We start from the raw sequence: 24609 nt of genomic DNA on the forward strand, positions 1-24609 counted from the left end.
GTAGGGGAATACAATGGAGTCTCTTTATTGAGGTAAAACTGACGAGCATGGGCGTATGCATTTCGGCCGTGTGGCCTCTTCAGCGCCCCAGGTGTCACAGGTGAGATTACCCGCCGAACAGTTCTGCTCCCACTCATGTAGTTCTGGTTAGCTCCACCCCCAAGCGGAGATCAATGTCACCTGCTTCGATGTAGACCGGTGAAACAAACTACATGTCCCAGCATGCAGTGGTTCCTGCCAGGATTGTTGCCAAAGTGCGTGTGGGGCAGAGTCTGCAAAACAGCTTTCACCCGATGTCTCGCGCTGCCGTTTCACAATGTTCAAGCTCCTTGCGTCCGCACCTGCACAACCGCCACACACAGGTAAACTTCCATGGGGGAAAAAGGTGCAACAGTGCGCTTCTCCCAGTGCATAGTTGCACCACTTCTGTTCCTCCTGCGTGCAGTGGCGAGCCTGGTCCTTCCGATACCTCGGATTTGAAGAAAGTTCTGCCAAGACAGAACCGCGCCAGTGATGACCAGGTCAGTTTTCGTGCAGGGGCTTCTGTTGCACGTCGCTGGCTAACCGTGCAGTTTTATGCCACGAACACCTTCTCCACAGAAAGTCAGAAGCCACAGTAGGGGAATACAATGGAGTCTCTTTATTGAGGTAAAACAGACGAGCATGGGCGTATGCATTTCGGCCGTGTGGCCTCTTCAGCGCCCCAGGTGTCACAGGTGAGATTACCCGCCCAACAGTTCTGCTCCCACTCATGTAGTTCTGGTTAGCTCCACCCCCAAGCGGAGATCAATGTCACCTGCTTCGATGTAGACCGGTGAAACAAACTACATGTCCCAGCATGCAGTGGTTCCTGACAGGATTGTTGCTAAAGTGCGTGTGTGGCAGAGTCTGCAAAACAGCTTTCAACCGATGTCTCGCGCTGCTGTTTCACAATGTTCAAGCTCCTTGCGTCCGCACCTGCACAACCGCCACACAATATGTAAACTTCCATGGGGGAAAAAGGTGCGACAGTGCGCTTCTCCCAGTGCATAGTTGCACCACTTCTGTTCCTCCTGCGTGCAGTGGCGAGCCTGGTCCTTCCGATACCTCGGATTTGAAGAAAGTTCTGCCAAGACAGAACCGCGCCAGTGATGACCAGGTCAGTTTTCATGCAGGGGCTTCTGTTGCACGTCGCTGGCTAACTGTGCAGTTTTATGCCACGAACACCTTCTCCACAGAAAGTCAGAAGCCACAGTAGGGGAATACAATGGAGTCTCTTTATTGAGGTAAAACAGACGAGCATGGGCGTATGCATTTCGGCCGTGTGGCCTCTTCAGCGCCCCAGGTGTCACAGGTGAGATTACCCGCCAAACAGTTCTGCTCCCACTCATGTAGTTCTGGTTAGCTCCACCCCCAAGCGGAGATCAATGTCACCTGCTTCGATGTAGACCGGTGAAACAAACTACATGTCCCAGCATGCAGTGGTTCCTGCCAGGATTGTTGCCAAAGTGCGTGTGGGGCAGAGTCTGCAAAACAGCTTTCACCCGATGTCTCGCGCTGTCGTTTCACAATGTTCAAGCTCCTTGCGTCCGCACCTGCACAACCGCCACACACAGGTAAACTTCCATGGGGGAAAAAGGTGCGACAGTGCGCTTCTCCCAGTGCATAGTTGCACCACTTCTGTTCCTCCTGCGTGCAGTGGCGAGCCTGGTCCTTCCGATACCTCGGATTTGAAGAAAGTTCTGCCAAGACAGAACCGCGCCAGTGATGACCAGGTCAGTTTTCGTGCAGGGGCTTCTGTTGCACGTCGCTGGCTAACCGTGCAGTTTTATGCCACGAACACCTTCTCCACAGAAAGTCAGAAGCCACAGTAGGGGAATACAATGGAGTCTCTTTATTGAGGTAAAACAGACGAGCATGGGCGTATGCATTTCGGCCGTGTGGCCTCTTCAGCGCCCCAGGTGTCACAGGTGAGATTACCCGCCCAACAGTTCTGCTCCCACTCATGTAGTTCTGGTTAGCTCCACCCCCAAGCAGAGATCAATGTCACCTGCTTCGATGTAGACCGGTGAAACAAACTACATGTCCCAGCATGCAGTGGTTCCTGCCAGGATTGTTGCCAAAGTGCGTGTGGGGCAGAGTCTGCAAAACAGCTTTCACCCGATGTCTCGCGCTGCCGTTTCACAATGTTCAAGCTCCTTGCGTCCGCACCTGCACAACCGCCACACACAGGTAAATATATATATTACGGCGGTCGCCAGTAGGTAGTTATAGTTAGGATTATTTTGTATAGGGATTTCGCAACATTCTATTGGGAATAACGTTGGCGCCGGTTGAGGAATCTGCTCCTTCCCTGAAAGTTTGGGGGGGATTCGTCAAGCGGGGGCCGAGATAAAAGGGGGGTCCCAAAACGTGTTTTCCCCATGTTAATTTCCATAGGGCGGTTGGACTCACTTTTAGCCCAAACAGCTGAATGGATTTCCATCAAACTTGGCAAAATTGTAGGGACTGGTAGCCCGATTTGCCTTTGCTAGTCTCAAGATATGTGCTCCAGTGGATTTTGAGTAATTTAGGTCCAAAAAAATATATATATCTATAAGCGCGCCCCGCTACTCGCACCGGAGCGCGCTCCAGCGCGCTACGCGAGTTCGCGAGCGGAAAGCTGATTGGCTCTCGGGTGTCTGTCAACATTCCAAACAGTCCGGAGCGGCCGCCATCTTGTGTCTTGGTAGGATCGAGACAGAAGAGGTCGCAACAACAAAGGGGGAAATGAGCAAAAGGGGGCAGGGTAGACCGCCCCTGACCCTCTAGGTTTGATGTGGGGGCCATAAAAGGGCCCGCGGGGCAAAAAAATATATATTTTTTTCGATTTGCGCGGGGGAGCGCCTGGTATGCGCACTGGGGAGCATACGGGGAGCGTACCATGGGGAAAAAAGAATGACAGATTTTTAAAAAAATGTAGCATTTTTTTATAAATTGGAGGCAGTTCTAAAAAGAACTGTTTTTTTTATTCTTTTTGTTGTTTTATATTTTTTTATTGTTTTTTGGAACATTTTGTACTTTTTTTGACTTTTATAAACAATTTTTTTTTTGTTGTTATTTTTATGGGGACAAACAAAAAACAGAGAATTGTAAACGGCTCAACTGGAGCAAAAAAAAATCAGGAACAAATTAAGGTTTTTTGGGGCACACGTGGTTGTCACCAGCACGGTTGATGAGCTTAATGCTTTGCTCACCATAAGTAATTGTATGCCCACAAAAAAATACAAACAATTTTGAATTGTCCAAACTGGGTTTGTATGTTTGGGACCATATCCCTTGCCTCTGGACCCGATGGAGTGGGTTGTTTTCTTTGGGAGGTGCTCGGAGAAGATTGGGGAGGGTTTCTGGCCATTTCCCTCACCTCTGCCCTAGCATAGTTGATAGGGTGCCGGCGTTGCATGTGGCGAATCATGGTGTTGTTGCCAAAAGAGTACTTTTTGTTAGGGTTCCCCCTTGAAAGTACAGTGCCACAGATCAAACAAGTCACCTTTGTCGCATTAACTTTCTTCTGGTCCTTTGGGATGGAAAAAAACTCCCAGACTATGTGCTCCTTTGGCTTATAGGTGGGAGTATCTTCTTGCAGAAACGTCCTCCCCTCCTCCTCCTCCTCCTCCTCCTCCTCCTCCTCCTCCTCTTCATCTCCACCACTGTGGTGTTGTGGTGGTCCTTGTGGTGGTGGTGGTGGTGGCTGAGATGCTCCTGCTGCTGCTGCTACTGTAGCCATTTTTCAGTACAAATTGGGAATAGGTCTCCAAAAAGGTCTTTCTCAGTCAAAGGACAAAGTGAGAATAAGGAAAATAGGTGGGAGCTTTCATCATTTGGAAAACAAAACTGTCCTGAACCAATGAAAAGTGTTATTTTCAGGTCACATGACCCGACGCGCTTACGCTACACGACCCGGGGCTTACGTAGCGCGTTCGTATACGCGTGGCTGCTTCCGGGTGCGCCTACGCAATGCATATCACGCGGACGCGGCTACGCGATACGTCAAGATGATGTTTTCGTTCGCGGCAATAGCGCTAACGGGACGCTACCCGGTACGCGCACCGGGGCCCGCCGCAAAATTGCACTGACCGGCGTGCTCCCCAGTACGCGCACCGGGAGCGCACCAGGGCAAAAAAAAAAAATTTAAGAATATACATATAAAAAATAGTATTACATAAATATACAATATAGGATTCATTAAAAAATATTAGATTTGATAGCAATAGAAATTTGCTATTAAAAAACCTATGAAATTCACTGAAAAAACCATAGGTTTCACACCAGTTATAGTTAGGAATTAGCATTTAAAAAACCTATGAAATTCACTGAAAAAACCATAGGTTTCACACCAGTTATAGTTAGGAATTAGCATTTAAAAAACCTTTGAAATTCACTGAAAAAACCATAGGTTTCACACGAGTTATAGTTAGGAATTAGCATTTAAAAAACCTATTAAATTCACTGAAAAAACCATAGGTTTGACACCAGTTATAGTTAGCTGGAAATTTCACTCGCATAAAACCATTGAAATTCCCACGTTATAGTTAGTTGGACTCACTATAACTTGCGCGCCTGCAAAGCACTGCTGATGACGTCACATATTACATCACTCATGACATGGTCAGTGACATCACTCATGACATCACTGATGACACCATCCTTGTGACAGAGTGACAGACCTCCTTTCAGTGTAATGTAATCCTTGAAACACATATTCAAAAATAGAAACTAAAATTTTCAAAAAAATGGAGATACCCATACCAATTAGAACAACCAAATCAGTAATTCCACCATCTATATACACATCCACTCATTCACCAACAGTTCTATATAGTCACTCATACATATACTCACTCATCATATGTAGTGATACACCTATACATCCTGTTACACACCGACAGTCATCCAAAAGTTACTCACACACATACTCACACATGCAAATAAACTATTGAACATCCATTTATTTGGCAAAACAACTATACACACACTACCACCTTACTTCTAAGGAAACTTACACATACTTACTCTCTTAAACAATCACTTATAGAAATACATACTTATTTAAACAGGAACTCTTACAATCTCTCACTCTCACATATACTCAATTATATACATCAATACTCACATACACTACATTAAAACACAAGTCCTTACTGATAAAGACAATAGTGAGACAGTCATTCACTCACTAACACACACATATACAAACTCATCCACCCATACAGTCCTGCACATATGCTGTCTTCAAAACACATACAAACAGTGAGTCAGTCACCAACCCATGCAGCCACTTATACACAAAGTGAAACACTGATACATATATTTCAATATTTAAAAGTTACTCGCTAATATATGTATTCACAAAGATACACTTAATAAGCCAGTTAATCAATCAATTTTCTTTTTTAAAAACATCCATTTACACACTTATTTAACCATTTATTCTTTCATCAACCTTTAGAAATACATATATAAAACATATTTATTTTTAGAAAGACACACATTCACTGGATGGTGTCATCAGTGATGTCATGAGTGATGTCACTGACCATGTCATGAGTGATGTAATATGTGACGTCATCAGCAGTGCATTGCAGGCGCGCAAGTTATAGTGAGTCCAACTAACTATAACGTGGGAATTTCAATGGTTTTATGCAAGTAAAATTTCCAGCTAACTATAACTGGTGTCAAACCTATGGTTTTTTCAGTGAATATATATATATATTCAATGTGTGGCATACCTTTGATAAAGTTGGAAGACCAACGAAACGCGTCAGGACCGCTAAATGAAAGACAATTGAAAATAAAGTGCACGTGAGCAATGTGGTCTGCGACTCCATATTCTTCATTGCATGGAGAGGTGGCTACATATCTCAACGGCGTGGTTCAGCCATAGGAACAGTGCACTGTTAGTAAGAGTGCCACACCTTTCCGACAGGAACCAAACAAGTAGACTCGCGAAAACGGATAAGGGAAGCGACTGCCACCGGAGACCGGCTCCGGTATAACTCCTGCATCAACCTTGAAAATGGGCTGAAACGGAGCACTCTGACTCAAAAGTACCCCTGCACCGAACTACAAGATCCAGCATGCAGTATTTCAAATCTGTCCACCAGAAGGACAACCCACCGAAGGTACAAAAGGAAATGGCAATTGTTGTAGAAATCGGAGCAGGGACCCAATGTGCGGCATACCTTTGATAAAGTTGGAAGACCAACGAAACGCGTCAGGACCGCTAAATGAAAGACAATTGAAAATAAAGTGCACGTGAGCAATGTGTTGTGCGACTCCATATTCTTCATTGCATGGAGAGGTGGCTATATATATATATATATATATATATATATATATATATATATATATATATAAAAATATATATACATATATATATATATATATATATATATATACACGAGTAAAATATCAGTGGCTTAGTATAGAAACACACACAGAAGTAAAACATGTCTCTACAAGGCTCCATTTTCCAATTGATAATATTCGTCTGTGTATACTAAAAGAAGACCTGCTACTGTGATCAATTGCTTGAAACTCGCCGTGGGCTCATTCTGTCACCATCATAAGTTCAAACAGAAATAAATGTTTTGCAAGACAAATTACCTCCGGACGAGAGTACAGAAACCGACAGAACACGGAGCTTTAGTCTTGCAGTCTCATTCATGGAAATCGAGTTCATCACAGCTACATTTGGCTCTGGTGCAGACAGGCGCACCAGTTCATTTATTTATTGATCTTGGGTGTGATTTACCAAAGGATTAAGCCAATTAAAAATAGTAAGCTTGCATACAAACCTCTTTATTGATGCATTCCACATCGCTAAAATCATTCATAAATGTTTCTCATGTGCAAACTAAACGACTCTTTGGATTCCGAGAACATGCATTCTCCCTCCTCGAATTTCCAAGCGCTTAATTCTCCGTCCAACCATCTTCAGTCCTTTAACAGTCAGGTTGGCCCTCTACCAGCAGTAGAGCCAATGGTAAGCTCTCTCTGGGTCCCCATTACTATTTGGCCATCTAGGCTCAATCAGGTGCCAACAGGCTATTGCACCCCATTTGCAGCCACGGTCGGCAGTAGGAGTTCCTGCAGGGCGGTGATGTGGGGAGGGGGAGGGGCAGGGTGGGGGTAGTAATGTATGGATTACAGTGTTTAACAAGAAAGTACACATATAAATAAATAAAACGAATTTCGTTGCGCGCACTGCATCACATTTGGTGATGCAGTGAACGCAACGAAATTTGTTTTATTTATTTATATGTTTACTTACCTGTTAAAATCCGTAATCCATACATTACTACCCCCCACCCTGCCCCTCCCCACGTCTCCGCCCTGCCGGAACTCCTACAGCCGACCGCGGCTGCCCATTTGGCATTACAAGTTGTATAAAATGTTTGCCCTCCTGAGATTTTTCATATGCAAATTTTCTCAGATAATAATTGCCAAAATTTGCATGAGGAAAAGAAGTCAGAGAGAAAATGTGTGATAATCGTGTGCTCACATTCGGGAAGCGCAGTCTATTCCCCAGTAACCCCGGTATGGGGTGGCAATTTTCCACAGGTGAAATCACTGTAAAGAACGGTTTTGGAGAGTCCCCAGTGTGAAATTGCGTGAATAGAAGCTTAACTTGATGTTGCGCAGTGCACATTCAAATTTTCAACTACTATAGTCTGCAGAATCCGCTGTCCCAAAATAAAAAAAACTGGATGTATCAAAGTTAGTTTCAGTTAAACAGCACTTATTTTCTCTGGAGGCAAATCCTTGGGAAGCCAAACCTTACCTCTTTTAACCACCACGAGTAGGTGAGTTTCCCATTCTTACCATACAATTTCATGTTACAACTCAGTAGGAGACAGATTTTTCATTCTGTTGCATTGCCCTTGCACCACGCCATGGGGCGCAAGGACGACGCAATCACCAAGACAGATTTATCAAGCCACGCAAGGTTCACCTTGTGCTGCACTGTATGGATTGATAAATATAGGGTAGCACAACGCAGCGCAAATTACTGCCTTGTGTTACTCTGCCCCAGAAGGCATTCCATTGGTGGAGCGTGGATTTCTCCACGCATCCACCCATGGATTTTGGTGCATTCACATATTTACCATTACTGGTAGACCTGGAAATGTGTAAAAATTATATATCTTTATTTCTTCTTTTTTTCTTTTTTAATTTTTTCTGCATTCTGCAGTCTATATAGAAAGAGGAAAAAGCCTGAGAGGGTTTTTTTGTGCAAGAAGGTGCCCCTTCTTGTACATAAACAATCCTGTCTGCAACGCGGGCACCCTTGCACCAGAGGGCAAGGGTGCCTGTGTTCGTGCTAGGCAGCTGTTTGTGCACCAGCACCCGTAAAAGACAGGATTGCACTGTATAATGTTAATATGGCACATTACTGCCCAGTTCCTTTAACACACCGCAGCACTAGGCTGCATGAAAGTTTGATAAGCCTGGCCTTTGAATACTAGGATCAGTTATACATACTGAGATATATACGCAAATCCAGGGAGAGTAGAGCTTTTTCAGTTGGAGGTCCCATTTTGTGCAACTTCCTTCCTCGTCATATTAAAGAATCCTTCATTTGTCTTAATGCAGCATTGAAAATATGCCTTTTCCAGAGAATTAAAATGACCAGTGCCAGGAGGCCTGCTAAAGTGGTGTGTGTGTTCACATCCACAATGTGTATTTGTAAAGCACACATTCACCCCCAAAGGGGCATCTTGGCGCTGAATAACAGACGTTCATTGTTATCCAACTCCATGGTCCTCATTTTATCAACCTCAGAAAGCAAGAGAAGGAGAGGCTGAGTGGACCTGCCGGGATTTGAATCTGCGACCGGCCCCTACAGTGGATGCATTAGTCCACTTAGTCACCAGACCCGACAATCCATCCATCCATCCATTCACTCATGCATCCATTCACTTGATCAATCCATTTCTGAAAGAATCTAACTTATCTAATGGACCTTTGACACTCTGTAACCAAAACCTGGTGCAGAAAGTAAGAGCTCTTGACTTCCATTTCGATGTTTATCCTGCCTTTTACAGCAAAACAACGTACCAACCTTGTTTGACGATATTTGGCAGGACAAGTGTTAATGCAAATGTAATAAAAGGCCCGGGGTGAGTGAGAAGGCATGATAATGAGCAGCCCAGCCAGGGTGAATATCATACCATAAAGTGCCTGTTCTTTCCACTTACAGCATGCAGGGCCTTCTTGAAGGGTTTGCCTTACTTTGCATAATTCTCGTGCTCTAAACATAGCCTGTGAGTCCTGGGGATACACGAGTTTGTTTGGCTCCATGATTGCTACTGGCAAATTAACTTTATAAATATTGATTCGCACTTGATATTTTTTACCACATCGCTTAAGTAGGTCATCCTGTAGGCGGACAGAATCCGCATGCATAACAGTTCAGTGTATTTATGTATGGGTTTATGTTATATAAAGATGGCTGGAAATGGGTTCTGGGGTAAGTAGGGAATTTAATTATAAATTTTAGCTGTAGTTTATGTAGCTCAAATCAGGCCTTTGTCGTTTTAGAGGACGTTGTGAGTAAAAGGGTCACACAAAAGGAAAAAAAATAGCAGGAGGCACATAATGGCAGAACGTTCAAAGAGTTGAATACTAGTGCATTCAATTAATCTTTATTATTATTCTAAAATAAATAGCTTACAAATCTGCCATCAAGCAAAGTTTGTTTTATTTATTTATGTATTTATTTAATTATCTATTTAGGGTATTTGTAAAGCGCTGGTCGTGTAATCTTCTGGCTACTAAAGATCGGTGGAAAGGCACAATAATCCAATACAGCTCAAGTGGGGCAGAAGGCACAGTCAGGCATTTTTTTATGGCACTATATGATGTCTTGCACGACTTGCATGTGATGCCTCCTAAGCAATCTCTATCGAACCCTAGGACTTCCAGCTGCTCATTAAATCGGACACCCATTCTGGAGAAAATGCCAGAGCAGCTCATTATGTCCAGTTTTAAGCTGAAAGCTGCAGGTGTGTCCAAGTTCATGCTCTCCGCAGAATTAACCATTTCGCTGACTACACTTGTTCATAAAAACACATGAAAGTGCTCTTTCGTGTGCATGGGCTCCTCTGTTTGAGTGGAGGAGCGTCACCAACCCCGCCCCCCCCCCAAAAAAAAGCCCCAGGCCAGAGCTGTAAAATAAAATGGTAGTAAAGTTTATTTATTACCGATTTTATTTTTCAGCAACGGACCCATCACAAACTGAGTGACAGGATGGGGCCAGTGCTGCCGAGTGACAGCAGGGAGCTGTGTGCTTTAAAGTGTGCATGTCTCTTTGGGCCAGGCGGACATGCGCATTTTAAACTTCTGTAACCTAGCTGTCTTAGACAGCAGGGTTAGAGATAGCGCAGGACTGCAGTGCTCTTGAGAGCACTGAGTGAGGCCGCTCCCTCCAGTCCTGGTGCTGCACCAGGATTGGTTAGGGGACTTGACTGGGTCCCGCTTTGGAGCATGCCTAGTTTAGAGACAACAAGTGGAGGACGTCTCAAAGTAAGTGTGTTTTATGTTTTTTGGCGTCCCTTCTGCTCACCACCCTCCGCATATGGCAGCCGCCACTGTTTGTGTGCACGATTCTCTTGTTAGAATGTAAATCAAATGGAGCTGAAAACTGCGGGTCTTGGTGAAGACAGCATGTCACAATCAGTGTGTCCTGACTTTTTCCAGCTTTGTTGAGATAAAATTTAACTTGAATTCCTCACACCCGGATGTCCTGTCCAGGAAGGCCTGAACCTCAGGTTGTGAGGGACTGGCTCGTAGTATGCTCTGCTACCACTAAGAGCTGATTAGGCCTTTGGAGGCAGTGGGGAGATGCTGCAGGGCCCATCCTGCAATCCAATAGAAGCCTTTTGAAAGTCTCACCCCTTCCACCAGGAGCGCAATATAGACACTTATCAGAATTTAAATGGTGAGCAACCGTGGGACAGTGCTGGGGCAGCCTGCAGCCATTGACACATTGATGATAGTGAGAACATTTTGTTTGACATCACTTTTTCGTGAAAAATGGCAATGTAAAAAAATATATAATACAAGTTGCAAATCAAAGGAGAAATGGTCCTTACAAATTTGGATAGCCCTAGTCACAATCAATTATTAAAGAACTTTGACTGGTGTTCTACCAACAAAGATCATATACAGTGGTGAAACTACAACAGGATGGAATTAGAGGAGGGAGGCGCGGTAACTGGTGCATGCAAGACTTGCTTTCGCAAGGCTTAGACCGAGGTCCTGTCAAGCCAAGATCTGTGTTGCTCTATATCTGGTCCTCTTGTGACTACTTCTTGCTCCCTGATGTTTGTACCTTCAGCTGACCATGATTAAGGTTTTATGCTGAGATCATAGAAACTGCATTTTGAAGTGAGCATTATAAGCATTTATTTGCCTGGTCGTTGAATGTGCATTGTACTAAAGGTGGCTGCTTCTGCAGTAACGGTACTCCAGATGTCGAACTATAACTGCTTCTTTGAGGTCGAAATTCATATTCTGATACCGCATCTGCAAGAATGCTAAAATGGCTCAGAACATCTCACTATTTAGAAATATTGACCTGTGGGTGGATGCCCTTCGGGAAGTAGCAGGCTAGGGAATGGGTCCGTTTTAAACCTCATCAAAATGTCAAATCAAAAATGCAACACCATTTGCAGTTGGAAAAGCCCTTAACGGATCACTTGACAACTCTAGAATGTTGCATTGTTCACAACCCGGCAACAAATAACAAAGTGCTGCTCGTCCTTTCATACAGTCTTTTCCCTCAAAATGAACAGAACAAAGAGCAATACAATTTTGAAAATACACAAGCTATAGAAGCTCAAACCAGTCAAGGAACCAACAAGGGAAATGTTCCAGCAACCACGCTCACAGGTAGAGATCAGGGCGCTAGGCTCTAGCTGTGGAGTGACACATAGAGTGAAGCCCACAATTAGAAGTTCTTTATTAACAGCTTCAAAGAATGGATTTGGCTCCAATCTGTCTAGTGAAACAAAGGGCCAGCAGGCCCAGCTGTGAGCTGCCTTTGCCAGTGACAAGGTAGGCATTATTGAAGTTTGGAAGGTGCTGGGTACAGCCCGCAGGCTAACCTTTAAAGCTCTGGAAGTGGCCAAGTACGACCCTCAATCCATCCTAGTCAGGAGAGGAGCAACCTCCCCCACAACCAAGGCCTTTTATCCACTGTCTGCCAGAAATACACATCACTCCACAGGAAAGCCATTAACAGTCTGGTCAGAGTGATGCGAGAAAGAGCAGAGACTGTTAGGCTTGGCCGCATCACCTCTTTTGGGTTCATCTGTAGCTATTAACAAACGCCTTTGCTTCCTTAACGTGACTGGCACTGAAAGGTATGTGTTAAAATCACATAAAAGAGCGAAGCATTGCATACATATTCATTAAAACCATTTGAACATCGACTGTTCCTTTTCCAAATTCAAATATGGGCAAGTGTTCATCATGGCTGTCTTGAGAATTGTCACTCCTTGCTCATGCACAACAGACATGCATTCAACATATGCATGCAATACAATTTACAAAAGAACACATACCACCATTATTAATGCCAAGATGATAGGAAATTATGTACATAACTTTTACATTGTGTTTTTGATTGCCATTAGTTATGTTAACCTGCTCTATGTTCCTGTGATACACATTTAGGTGCGTTTGTGTACAACTTCATATGAGCAACAGAACTTTAGAGTGCAAGCTAAGTAACAGATCAGATCACAGAACTGCAGCTTAATAGCATGGGGCTGCCAAATATCTGCAGGTTCCTGACAAAGCATGTCTTCATATCAAACTAAAATAAAATCCGCACTGGACAATGGAGACCCTGTGGGGCAATATTACACTCTATCGTGAGAGAAAAGACCAAGGTCATCATGATGTCTCTGAGCTGCAAGCCCACAACTGAGAAAGGAATGTTATAGCTGAAGGCAGGAACATTTGGGGATATTTGTAACGAGTTGTTCGAGCTTAGTGCCTTCAAGGCACCAAGGGGCTGAATCCCTAGTGCTGAGTAATTTGGACACTAGTATACTATTGAGCCTCCAGCAGTACTCCTGATCTCGCCTCAACAAAATAACATGCTTTACTAGCTAACGCTTTCCCAAACAATAACCAGACCGACTGGAAATATGCGATTCTGCAACCTCAACTTTTTTCGCATCATTATGAATTTGCTACATAATCCATCATCTGCTGCATAATCTTCAGATTGTAACAAAAAAATTGTTTCTAGCTCAAACGGATCAAAAGTTACTAAAAACAAGGCTACGCACCGGAAGGCCCTTCACCAAATTGACTGTTCAACTTTCAGTTGCTTATTTCTGTATTTGGGTGTTCAATTGCTACTAATACAATAGAGTTACCATGTATAAAAATGTGAACATAATTAAGTACTCCTATCTCAGAGTGTGGCACATTATGCTGCATAATTTGCCTTTTCTAGTCACAAAACTATGACAAATATTTGCATCCTCCTCTGCTGCATAATTCCAGTGGCTTTGACAATAACCCATCCCACTTTACAGATAACAATAACGCTAGTTGTCAGCAAATCAGGACCTAGTACCAACTGCTTAAGCTAGTGTTAAAACATTATATTGCTCAGGGTCTTACTATCTCTCACCTTGTTGCATACTGCCTTGCAAATGAAACACTGTGCTCTGGTATCCACAGCCTAGCATTCAAGCCACCATTCATCCCTTCAGCTTTCCCTTTCCTAGTAAGCTCTGTATTGGTCCTTCTTTTTCAGTTTTTTCCAGTGTGTTCTATAAAGACACATATTGAAGTTTGAAAACCTGGGGCAGATTTAGTAATCTTGTACGCAGCTCAATACAGAAAAGCACCTTGCTCCGCTGTGTGAAAGTGTAGGAATGTGTCTTATTTAACCCCTTGGCCGCAGCGGTTATTCCGCCGCGGCGTTGGAGGGTGGGGGGAGTGAGAGCGGCAACGCCATGCTCATGACAGAACCAAACCATCATGAGCCACGGGCGAGCTGTGCTCATGATGGCGTGGTTCCGTCAGTACTCCGCCCACTCACTAATTCACCCACACAGGCGGGGAATCAGTGCCACATGGGCGGAGCGGCCGTAGCACGATGGAACCACACCGTCATGAGCACACGCCACCCGTGGCTCATGACAGCGTGGTTCTGTCATAAGCAGGGAAGGGGTTAACATTATATGGCACATTCATATAGTTTCCTATTACTGGTGCATGTTTGGCTGCCCAGTGCCAACACAGGCACCCTTGCGTCATGGTACAGGGGTGCCTGCATTGTAGGGAAGATTGTTTTTGTGCAGGAAGGGACACCTTCTAACGCAAAAACAATCCTGAGAGATATGTTCCTCTTTTTATGTGTGCTGCAGAATACAGCAGACATAGAAAGAGGAAAGAAGTAGGAGAATTAAAGGTATTTCTCCTGGTTAATCCTCACCTTGGAAGGCGTAGCATTTTGATCCATTCCCAGGTCTACCACTGATGGCAAATCTGGGAATGCATCAAAATCTATGGGTGGATGGGCAGGAACACTCATGCTCCACCCAATCACCCCTCCCTCAGGCAGAGTAACGATTTGCGCTACCTTGCGTTACTCTAGATTTATCAAGCCATGCAGGGCCATGCAAGGTAGCCTTGATTGGCTTGATAAATATAACTTAGATTTTTAATCACACTTGCATCCCTTGTGGGGTGCAAGAGCAATGCAAAACCTTGATAAGTATGGGCCAGAGGCCTCCCACATGACTCTTGCTACATTCACTTCCCTGTGCCTTGCTTATTTTACAATTGTAAGCATGTATACTATACATGTGTTTTGTTGTCCTGTCTATCAGCACTCAAAACCATATTTACCATCACACAGTTTTCGTGTGTTCAGTCAAGTCAAGAGAGGGCCAAAAAGAAAAGGGGGAGGATAACCAAAAAGCTTTTTCCCATGCCATATCCATAGGGAGAATTAGACAACGATACAGAAAGATGGCTGAGCAGAATTACACCAAATTTGGCAGAAAGCTATATCTTTATTGAGAAAGTGTGACTTTTGTGATTTAGTGTAAATCTGATCAGCTGGTTTGGAGAAATTGAGGATCAAATAAAGCAACATCAGATAGACGTCAGTGGGAGTCCCGTGGTAAAGAAACAGCTAAATAAAGCATTCTAATTGGCTGGGCAGAAGGGACCAAGCCTGGCCTTGCTAGACCAAGTGCTCCGATGGGCTGGCCACACCATGAGGAGAAATGGTGCGCACACCTATTATAAGATTTTGTTACTTGGTCCCAAAGTTCTAAAAAATAAAAAATGGCAGGGTAGGGGTACCCTGCTTGCCTGCCCGCCTAGGTGGGGTTGGGTGCAGTGCCTTGCAGAAGTCTGTGCATGGCAGAGAGATGGCCCCAAACATTTCTTAATACGATATTACTTTACATTAGGAATACATAGAAATTCAATAAAAAAAACAAAGGTTGTAGTGGAGTTATTCGTAAGTAAGGTTGTATGATTTTGACTTATGCTAAACAAAAGTGAGAATTTACTGAAAAACAAATGTTCAAAGCAGAGTTATATGTGTGTGAAAGTTTCAGTCTCTTTCTTTAAGTGATATTCCTACTGAGGGGTAGGAACACACTGGACTTAAAACACAAAATGTTTGCTAATCTGAGTATCACTTAGTAGACCAAAAAGTAGAATTTAAGTTAAAAAAGGTCAAATCCTGGATTAACAAAATCAGGATTTGTGGAATTTTGGAACAGAAGCTCAATTTACTCACTTGAAAAATTATACTATTTGATTGTCTTTTCCACATGATTAAATCTGTGTAAAGGGTTAGAAGAGAGGGTTAAAGTGCAGTGAAATTTATTTACTTAGCGGAGATGACCCTGCAAATTGCTGTGAAATTCTTTCGCAGAATTATAAACATTGTAAATATTCATAAATATTTCCCATGATGTTCCATTGCTTGCAATTCTCTGAAATCTTCGCCATACAAATGTACAATTATGTGTGTTACAAAGGTGGCAAAGAGAATGATCCTACCTCTCACTGAATCAACAATTTATTGTGATTGCTGGGTTGTTGGTTTCCCAACATGATAGGCTATTTTGCTTAGGAAAAGAATGGGTGGTTGAACAACAAAATGTGAAAAATTCAGGAAACGTGTTCCTGAAATCAGTTATGGTTAGGAAATTTTGGGAGGGGTGGCTCTGTAAAATAACAGATTTAGGCCCAAATTTACAAATGTTACGCACAACGCAGCGTAAGTCCTGAAAATAGTACATTGCATGAGAAGAAGAGAAATGGACAGAGCCATATATACAGAGATATGGCACTCACCTCCCCTCTCACTAACGCCAGAGCACAATCAGCCTGCATGTTCCACGCACACACTTTTCCGCCAGGGTGCAAGTCTGTGGTAGTCTACCATAGCTTTTGTACTGAAAGGGTATCCTTCCAGTACAACATTCTATGCTTAGACTAGCTTTAAAACATTTCCTACGTTGGATGTGTGATGTGCAGTACAGCACACATGCAAAGTGGGAAGCTTTAAGAGAAATAAATTAATTTCTCCTTTTCAACACCTGCTTAAAATCGGTGTTGTTTTTTTGGTGCAAAACCCTGTCTACTTATGTTAGTAAATAGCATTTTGTGTCAAAAAGCACAGGTTGGTGCATGGGAAAGCCCATGTCCCACCCCTTCACGCTAAGTCACGCAAAGCAGTACTTTGCGCTACTTTGCGTTACTTTAAGGCAACTTTCCAGTGCAAAACAGGTTTTGCACTGGAAAGTAAATAACAAAAAAACAACATTTTGCACTTGTTTGGGTCAATTTTGTGACGCAAACACAATATATAATGTTTGTAAATCTTGGCGCTTGTGTAATTACAGAAGAAACGCTCACTGAAGTCAAGTCACCTAAATGTGCTTTTTTAAGTATGGGCTCTCGGGCCGCCCAAACCTAAAGAAGTTGTAAAGGGTTATGTAAGGTTAAATGAGGTTAGTAGCAAAAAAAACAGCAATCAATCCTGCAAAAATACAGGAACTAAAACATTCCTTTGGTCTTCAGCGTTGCTTCTTTTTGGAAGTCACACACAGCGGGGATGTTACAGATGGTACATCAAGTGGAGCTCAGGCTAAAAGCAGATCTGCCACCATTTGATAAAAGTAAAGCAGGGGCTATTTTTAACTCAAATTACCTCGTGCTATTTTCTCCTGTCCAATTTTCCAGCCGATGCTGAAGCTCAAGTACGCATTTTTGGCTGTGTATCTAAATGACATGTTTTCCAGTGAAAAAGCTCTTCACGGCCAAGTAGAATATCCATTTAAAAGCTAGGTTTAAATTGCCTTCCCCATCACAATGATAATTTGCAAAAATTGGCTGTTAATACAAGACAATGGCAATTGTTAGAGATAATTGCAGCGAATAATAGCTTTCCGATTACAGAGGAGACATTATTCTAATGCCGACCCCTCAATTAGATGCATATGAATATTCAAAGAATTGAGTTAATTGCACAGTGTGAGGGAAGATTGTGGAAGGATTGAACGACATCTCATACAATGCATGATCATGTATAACAGAGATTTGAAGCAATTTCATATCTAAAATAGTACAACTGCATCACATCATTCTGAGCCATATTGAGGTCCGGAGGTAGAACATGTTCAGAAGACATAGTGAAATAGTTGGTCAACCACAGCCATTTTCAATAAATAAGCGACAAAACCATCCAGTGTGATGGCCTTCAACACAAATGTCCTTCTTCAGCAAAAAGGCTCCTGTCTGGTAATTTCTGGGAGCTTTGGGTCATTACAGGTACATCTCCCCATACCATTGTCTGTGGAAATCACTGCAAATAATTGTATTGCTCCACAGCAGGTGGTTGGGTTCAAAATCTTTATTCGGTGCAAAACAAGTTGACCATAAAACAACAATAGTACGACATTGATAATAAGTGAGACCCTAAATATAAAATATAAACAGCATAAGCAGATACAAACATAAGAAAAGCCTTCTTAACACAGGGGCTTATTAGGATTTTACAGGTCCACCGTTTTGCAGTAATAAAATACAGTAAACCCATCAGTCTTACTGCAATTTTAGATAAATATAACAGTACAAGGGTTATATACAACATAAAAAAGAACACACATACAGCAGATTTTGGAGCACTGCCCACTCCAGTTTATGGTCCCTAGAAGAGAGAATCTCTCAATATGCCTTCAACTCATCATGAACTTCTAAAATATAATAAAGTGCATAAAATGTGTGTTCTCCATGTTAGACTAAGAAAGAAATGCGTTTCCTTATGTGTACTGCACCCCATATAAAGGAAGTCATACTAAAATATAGAAAAGGGTCCGTCAGGGCACATAGGGACTGTAACACAGTTTTATGGTCCCTGACATTATTTGCAATAAAAAGTGTTTTCAGATAAAATCATCGCAGCAGCCCATTATAATACCCACAAAACAAAATAAAGCGCTTAGTGCTGTGTTTGCAAGCATAGGTTTCCTAAACTCAATAAGCATCCTATTTTCAGAACTAGAGCCTAAGAAAAGGGCTTTAATCTCACTTTTATGCAGTGCCAACAACACACTATACGGAGACCAAATCTCAAGGGATCCATGAAGCTTCTTTGGGATTTCATTAATATGGAAAACCCAAGGAATGCTAAAAACATGATCAATTGTAAGACAATCCATGATGATGGATGTTGTGAAGGTCGTTTCGGGCTTAGGCCAAATGGACCGCCAAAGCAGGATTGCCTTGAGTAAGAGTGAAGCCTCTAGATAGTTAAGCCCAACCTCTTTAGGAGTAAGATATGTCAAAACGGAGGTAGGGATACTGAGCATTTTGTTTCCAGTGCATGTTTTAGTGTTCAGCATTCTGGGGCCTCCCATGCAGGTTGCAATATCCTAGAATGGCTAGATTGTAAGATTACTTACGTGTGCACTAATACACGTTAAAGGAAGAAGGCTAAAGATAATAAAATATGCTATTTAATTTGTCCAGCACAACTCAATTTATATGTACTGGGCATTACTTCGACTCAGGCAAACCCTTACCAAGTTGTTGATGAGAATACCTATTATTTTATAATAATACACTATTTTGTTCTAAATAGGTCTTTGTTTTTTTATGTTTGTTATTCCATTTCATGCATACTATTTAACAAGTAGAAACAGATGCATATGTATGTAGCCTAGCTGACATGATTAGATTCAAAGATGCTCAGAGCGCTATTTATGGAGGTTTCTCACGTGCTCTACATGGTATAAAGCTGTCACAAAAGTGCTGCATTTTATTCAATATGGCGAGCCTTGCTCTAAGGCAGGAATGCCAACACCTTATGAAACAGCCAAAGTGGTAGCCAGGAGCCAGGATCCCTCCCTCTCCAAAAATGTACTTGAAATCTATTTAAACATTAGGGGACATATTTACTACAAAATGGTGGAGCACTGTGTTATCCTCCTTGGCTTAACGCTGCACTCCACCACTTCTGAAACGCAGGGCTGCACCATATTTACAACAATATGGTGCAGCCCTACATTTCCCCCTGCCCTAAATTTAGCATAGTGCAGGGGTTTTTGCGTTGAGGGTAAGAATGTTTATGTTCTTTCCTGCACATAAATAATCTTTAAATGGAATTTTGTAGATTCTATGTGTGCTGCTTAATGCATTTTTTTATTGATTGTTTATGTGCAGGAAGAGTCACCTTCCTGCACATGAACAATCAATGGCCTTTTGCTGCTTCTATGTGTGCTTTACAACGCCGCACACATGGCAACAGCAAAAACGAGGAGAAATTAAACATTTCTCCTTGTTGAGCCTGTTTAAGACCAGGTTTTCTCTGGTTTTAATTTTGGTGTTGCCCCATATTTACGCTGCCCCTCAAAATTAGGGGCAGCACCAAAATTAATGGGTGCTGCAGTGGAACGCCCACAGCAACACCCATTGCCCACCCCTTCCGTGCTAAGTATAGAGAGAAAGGGTGCCTTATTTACAAGGCGGCCTTAAGCCACTATAAGTAGCTTAACAGTGCCTTGTGAATAAGGTGAAGCCCCTATCTCCAGTACAACGTCCTGAAAAGTGGTGTTGTGGTGGTGATAGGGGCTTTAAATATGCCATTAAGAGCTTTATTTAATAATGTGACTTTAGCACATTTTCTAACTGATGAAAAGAAGATGGAGCCTTCTGCCCCCAGACATGTGTTATCACTTTTTCTGCACACCATATCATTTGAAATTACTTAAATCCACCTTGCTGAATGGTTCATGTTTTTCCCAATAAAGGCACCTATTATCAGCCCATCTACCAGTCATTTAAAATGAAGGTAATTGGTTGCAGCAAAAATGTACTTGCTCGGTCATCATCTGCAGTTGCCCCAGGCTAGAATAACTGAGTACATTTTTTCAAGATCCAATTTCATAATAATCACTGCTACGAAACTGTTCTGTAGATTGGTACATTTGCTTCATACAAGGCATGTATTGTGCCACATTAGATTTACACTGCCATCAGATGGTAAAACACATTTTAGACTTATTTCAGAATGTGGTTGGTTAAGGTGTCAAGCAAAAGTAACAAGCATCTCTTCGGTTCCAAGAGTGCCATCATTCTTAATATCTGTCGCTAAACCATCTTCCTCTCACTGAGATACTTCCTCTCCACTCAGACCTTTAGAAGATCTGACAGTCTGCTGTCTTCGATCAGGGCAGATGGGTTGTCTGTACATCTCCTATCAGAACAAATGTAGCTCCCTCCACTTCCAGAAAGTGGGTCAAAATAATATAAGGCATTCAGTTTTCAACAGGCTGTTCAAATCCGCTCACCTATAATCTGGCCAGGAGAAGTTATCATGCCTCAAAGTGTATGGTGTTAGGAATTATGAATAACTTAAGGCTACTAATGGATCAACCCCGTCTCTTTTATACACGGTGTCGGAATACCTATTTTGAAATTAAAACATTTAAGCCATTTTCATTTTTGAATTTCAAAAATGACCAAACAAACCCTCTTTTGCTAAATATGTCTACTGCTTGGCTCCATTAATCATGTGTTTTTATCAACACTTTATCTGAAGCATCAATTAAGATTGACAAACGTAATATATGAAACCTTAATTAGATATTTTAGTCTTCAATAATAGTGCAATATTGAATATGAACTACCCAGTTCACTAGGGATCTGCCTAACCTCCATAGCCTATCTATACAGTAGTACCTACACTACAGGCTCTTCAGCTTTGTTTGAGCGATTATTGCCCTTTGTCTTGCAGCCAGAAGCCTCTTCTCTATGATCAGGGGCATAGCTTAATGGGGGGTGCTTGGGGTGTTACATCCCCCCCTAATAAATGTATTTTCTATTAACTGGTACAGGTGCTTTTAGTCAGGTATGGTGAGGTGTCTGTCGGATTTCACCAGGAATTTTTACACACACACAGACAAAAAAAGACACACACTCCCTCCCTCTCTGTTTTGAAAGTCCTCAAAAATGCTGGTTATTTTACAAAATATTATGTTTTCCCCCACCCCTACCAATCTAAATTCCTCCCCCTTTCCATTGTCCGTTAGGTTCCTCTCATGCCTTGTTTTTCGTATAATGTATTTTAACATTATATGTCAGCCTGATTGCAGAAGAATCTGAAGCTCCCCTCTTCCCCCAGTCTTACTGACCAAACTTCTAATACATAAACTTTTTTTTCCTGTGGCTAGTGATAAAAGTGAAGTGTTTATGACTAGAAGCACGCCCACTGAATAACCTTCATAGTAGCTATTTCACTTTTTTACTCCATCGCATAATTCAAATTGAAATTTCCAAACACTAGTTCTCTATGATGATTTAGTGACTTTGCAAACTCTAAAATGACCAAACTCAGAGGCACATTTCTTTTACCAGTTACTATCAGTTTCCAAAGTCATATTGTTCTCATACAGTTGAATTATTTTCTAAATGTGATTGCTAGTAATGTTTGGCAAACCATCCTTCTCTTTGGAGGAATATGCTGGCTTACATTATTCCTTCATGTCTGTTTTCATTTCCATTATGAGTGTTACAATCTTTGAATATGGTTATGATGACCATCTTTATGGGAAAGCTTTCTTTTAGACTAGAATACCTCCACAATTAATTAAGCATATGTTTGGTAGTCCTACCTTGAACCTAGTGGTCACAGACAATGCTGGAAATAGCAATCGATGGTAAGATGGCTAAAGTGGCCGTGCCCAGATATTTCCGGTAATACAATTAAAAGGACTCAATTTTCAGTTTTCTGCAGACCAAAATAATATAGGAGGCACTGAATACATTTAGCTATTGTGCGAAGGAGCTCAATGCGAAATTTGATGATGTTTTATGGTGGCTGCCTTAAACCGGTTAGATCTTTCAGCTGCATTTAATATAATAGCTATTAGCAGGATCAGCTAACACAGAGAATAGTTAGAGGACTGCCCTTAGTTTAATTTTTTTGCCAGACACACAAATCTTATTGCATGATACCATACTGCTAAAGCTGTTGTCCAGTTACCTATGACACATAGCTGGTACTTCCCACTCACTAATTTTTTTGTTGTTATATCTTCAGAAACTAGCCTCAGTCATCATGTCATACACCACCCATCCAAACTACCGTTCAGCTGGACTGAGGGTATCTAGTCCATAAGCCCTTTTCCTACTTTCTTCATGGAGATTGAAGAAATAATTTGGGGAGGAGGAAAGACTGGAGTGAATCACTGATGAAGTGAAGGTTATGAACGTTGCCAAACTTAAACTGCATGTTCAAAACCAACAAAAATATAATTCAGGTGCCTCCAGTAAATGCCATCAAATATCAATATAGCTGCCTCTGCTTAAAGCAATCCTAATATTTATTTTATCCAAGGATCCTGTGAACATAGTGAATTCTCTTGCATTCTGAGTGTATGGTAGCAGCCTTCATCTGACCATATAGATTGGCTAATGAAGACATTGCAGTTGAAGAACGAAAGCTGTTCATGGTCTCTATACTTGGGAAATAAGTTTATATTTATGAGGCCTACCACACTCTATATTTACACTTGGTGGAATGATATATTCACTTCAGGGTACTCTGTAGCGCCTGTAAAATTGATTGACTTTCTGGTCAGTAAATATATACCCTATTTCCAAGAGGTACTAGTTTTTAGGTCTCAGCTGTAGACATGTTGTTTATACTTTGTTGACTTCAATCTGCCCCTAGGCTTCCTATTTGCTGGCTTCATTGTCACTCTCCTATTCTTTCTCCCCATTTGTCCATAGCATGCATGTATCATTCCTCTTCTTGCGTTTAGTCCTCTGTGAGAGCATGGATCTAATACTATTATCCTTTCAATGCTCCCATTTTAGCAACTATTTTAGGAACAACTTTTGTCTTTGTTGAAGAGTAGTTCACACCAGCATTCGTGTTTTCACTCTCACCGAGCTGCGTTTCTGTAAACATGCCTGTCAATCTTCTTCTTTTCTCTTCTCATCTGCTGTGCATTCAAAGCCGGAGATCAAATGTCAGATGCTGTTTTCCAACACAAACATTAATGTCTCATAGCTTACCAAGTTCAATATGTTTATTTTGCTATGTTCTTGAGATTTCAGTTTCCTTTCATTATTGGTTAACCTCCTAACCCCTTGAAAAAGAAGCAATAAGAAACATACTTGGAACTTTTTGTGGAAGTTACATCTTCTTTACAAATGAAATGCTCTAGAAAACACACAATGGTTTTCTTTGTCAGATTAAAATCCTGTCAGCTGCCAAAAGGGCTCAGAGACAAGAGTACCAGAGCGTCCCAGGAACAGAAGCAGCGCATGTCATTTTGCTGCCACGTCAAATGGCGATGCAGTGCGCCCAATGTAATTTGTTTTATTTATTTATTTATTTACCTAACTTAGTTCAGCCGTATGCCAGAGTTTACTACCCCCATACCCTGCCCTTTCCCAGCCCTGCCTCAAGGTCCGCAGCACTCCCTCAAGGAGCAGCCACTGGAATGACAAGTTCCAGCATTACTGTACTCAGACTATACAGTTCTTATTGCACATACAGCTAATGGCCTGCAGCTTTTGTTAGATCACTTTTATGGATTTATGGATAGTCTGGGATTAAAAACTAATTTTCCAAAATCATATACTATGGAGCTAGGTCCCAAAAATGCTGAAGCTAAAACCTAGTCATTCAATAGACATCACATTGACAGTACTGATAAATGCTGCTATATTGCCATTTCGCTAGATAGAAAAATTAACTGGGATCTTTTGATGAGTGCCCATGTACAGTCCTTCAGTAGGGTATTTCAAAGCATTGAGGCCTTCTCTAGGCATCTTGGCCGTACCCACGTCAAATCCATAATGGACCTTTACAAAGCTGTGAAGTGACAATGTAATTTAGCTATGATATTTGTAGCTATAAGCCTTGTTGCACTATCCAAGTTCCCAAAAACAAATTCTTTAGGAGGATTCTGAGGATAGCGCAGAGTGCATCTTCATAGATTGTGCATGGCGAATTTGGTGCAAGGTTTATTTCTGATTATATACAAATCTGCCACTTACTATTGGGGTTTTCCGTCTGGT

The sequence above is a fragment of the Lissotriton vulgaris genome, chromosome 4_1, assembly GCF_964263255.1.
Source record: "Lissotriton vulgaris chromosome 4_1, aLisVul1.2, whole genome shotgun sequence".
Lineage (NCBI taxonomy): Eukaryota > Metazoa > Chordata > Amphibia > Caudata > Salamandridae > Lissotriton > Lissotriton vulgaris.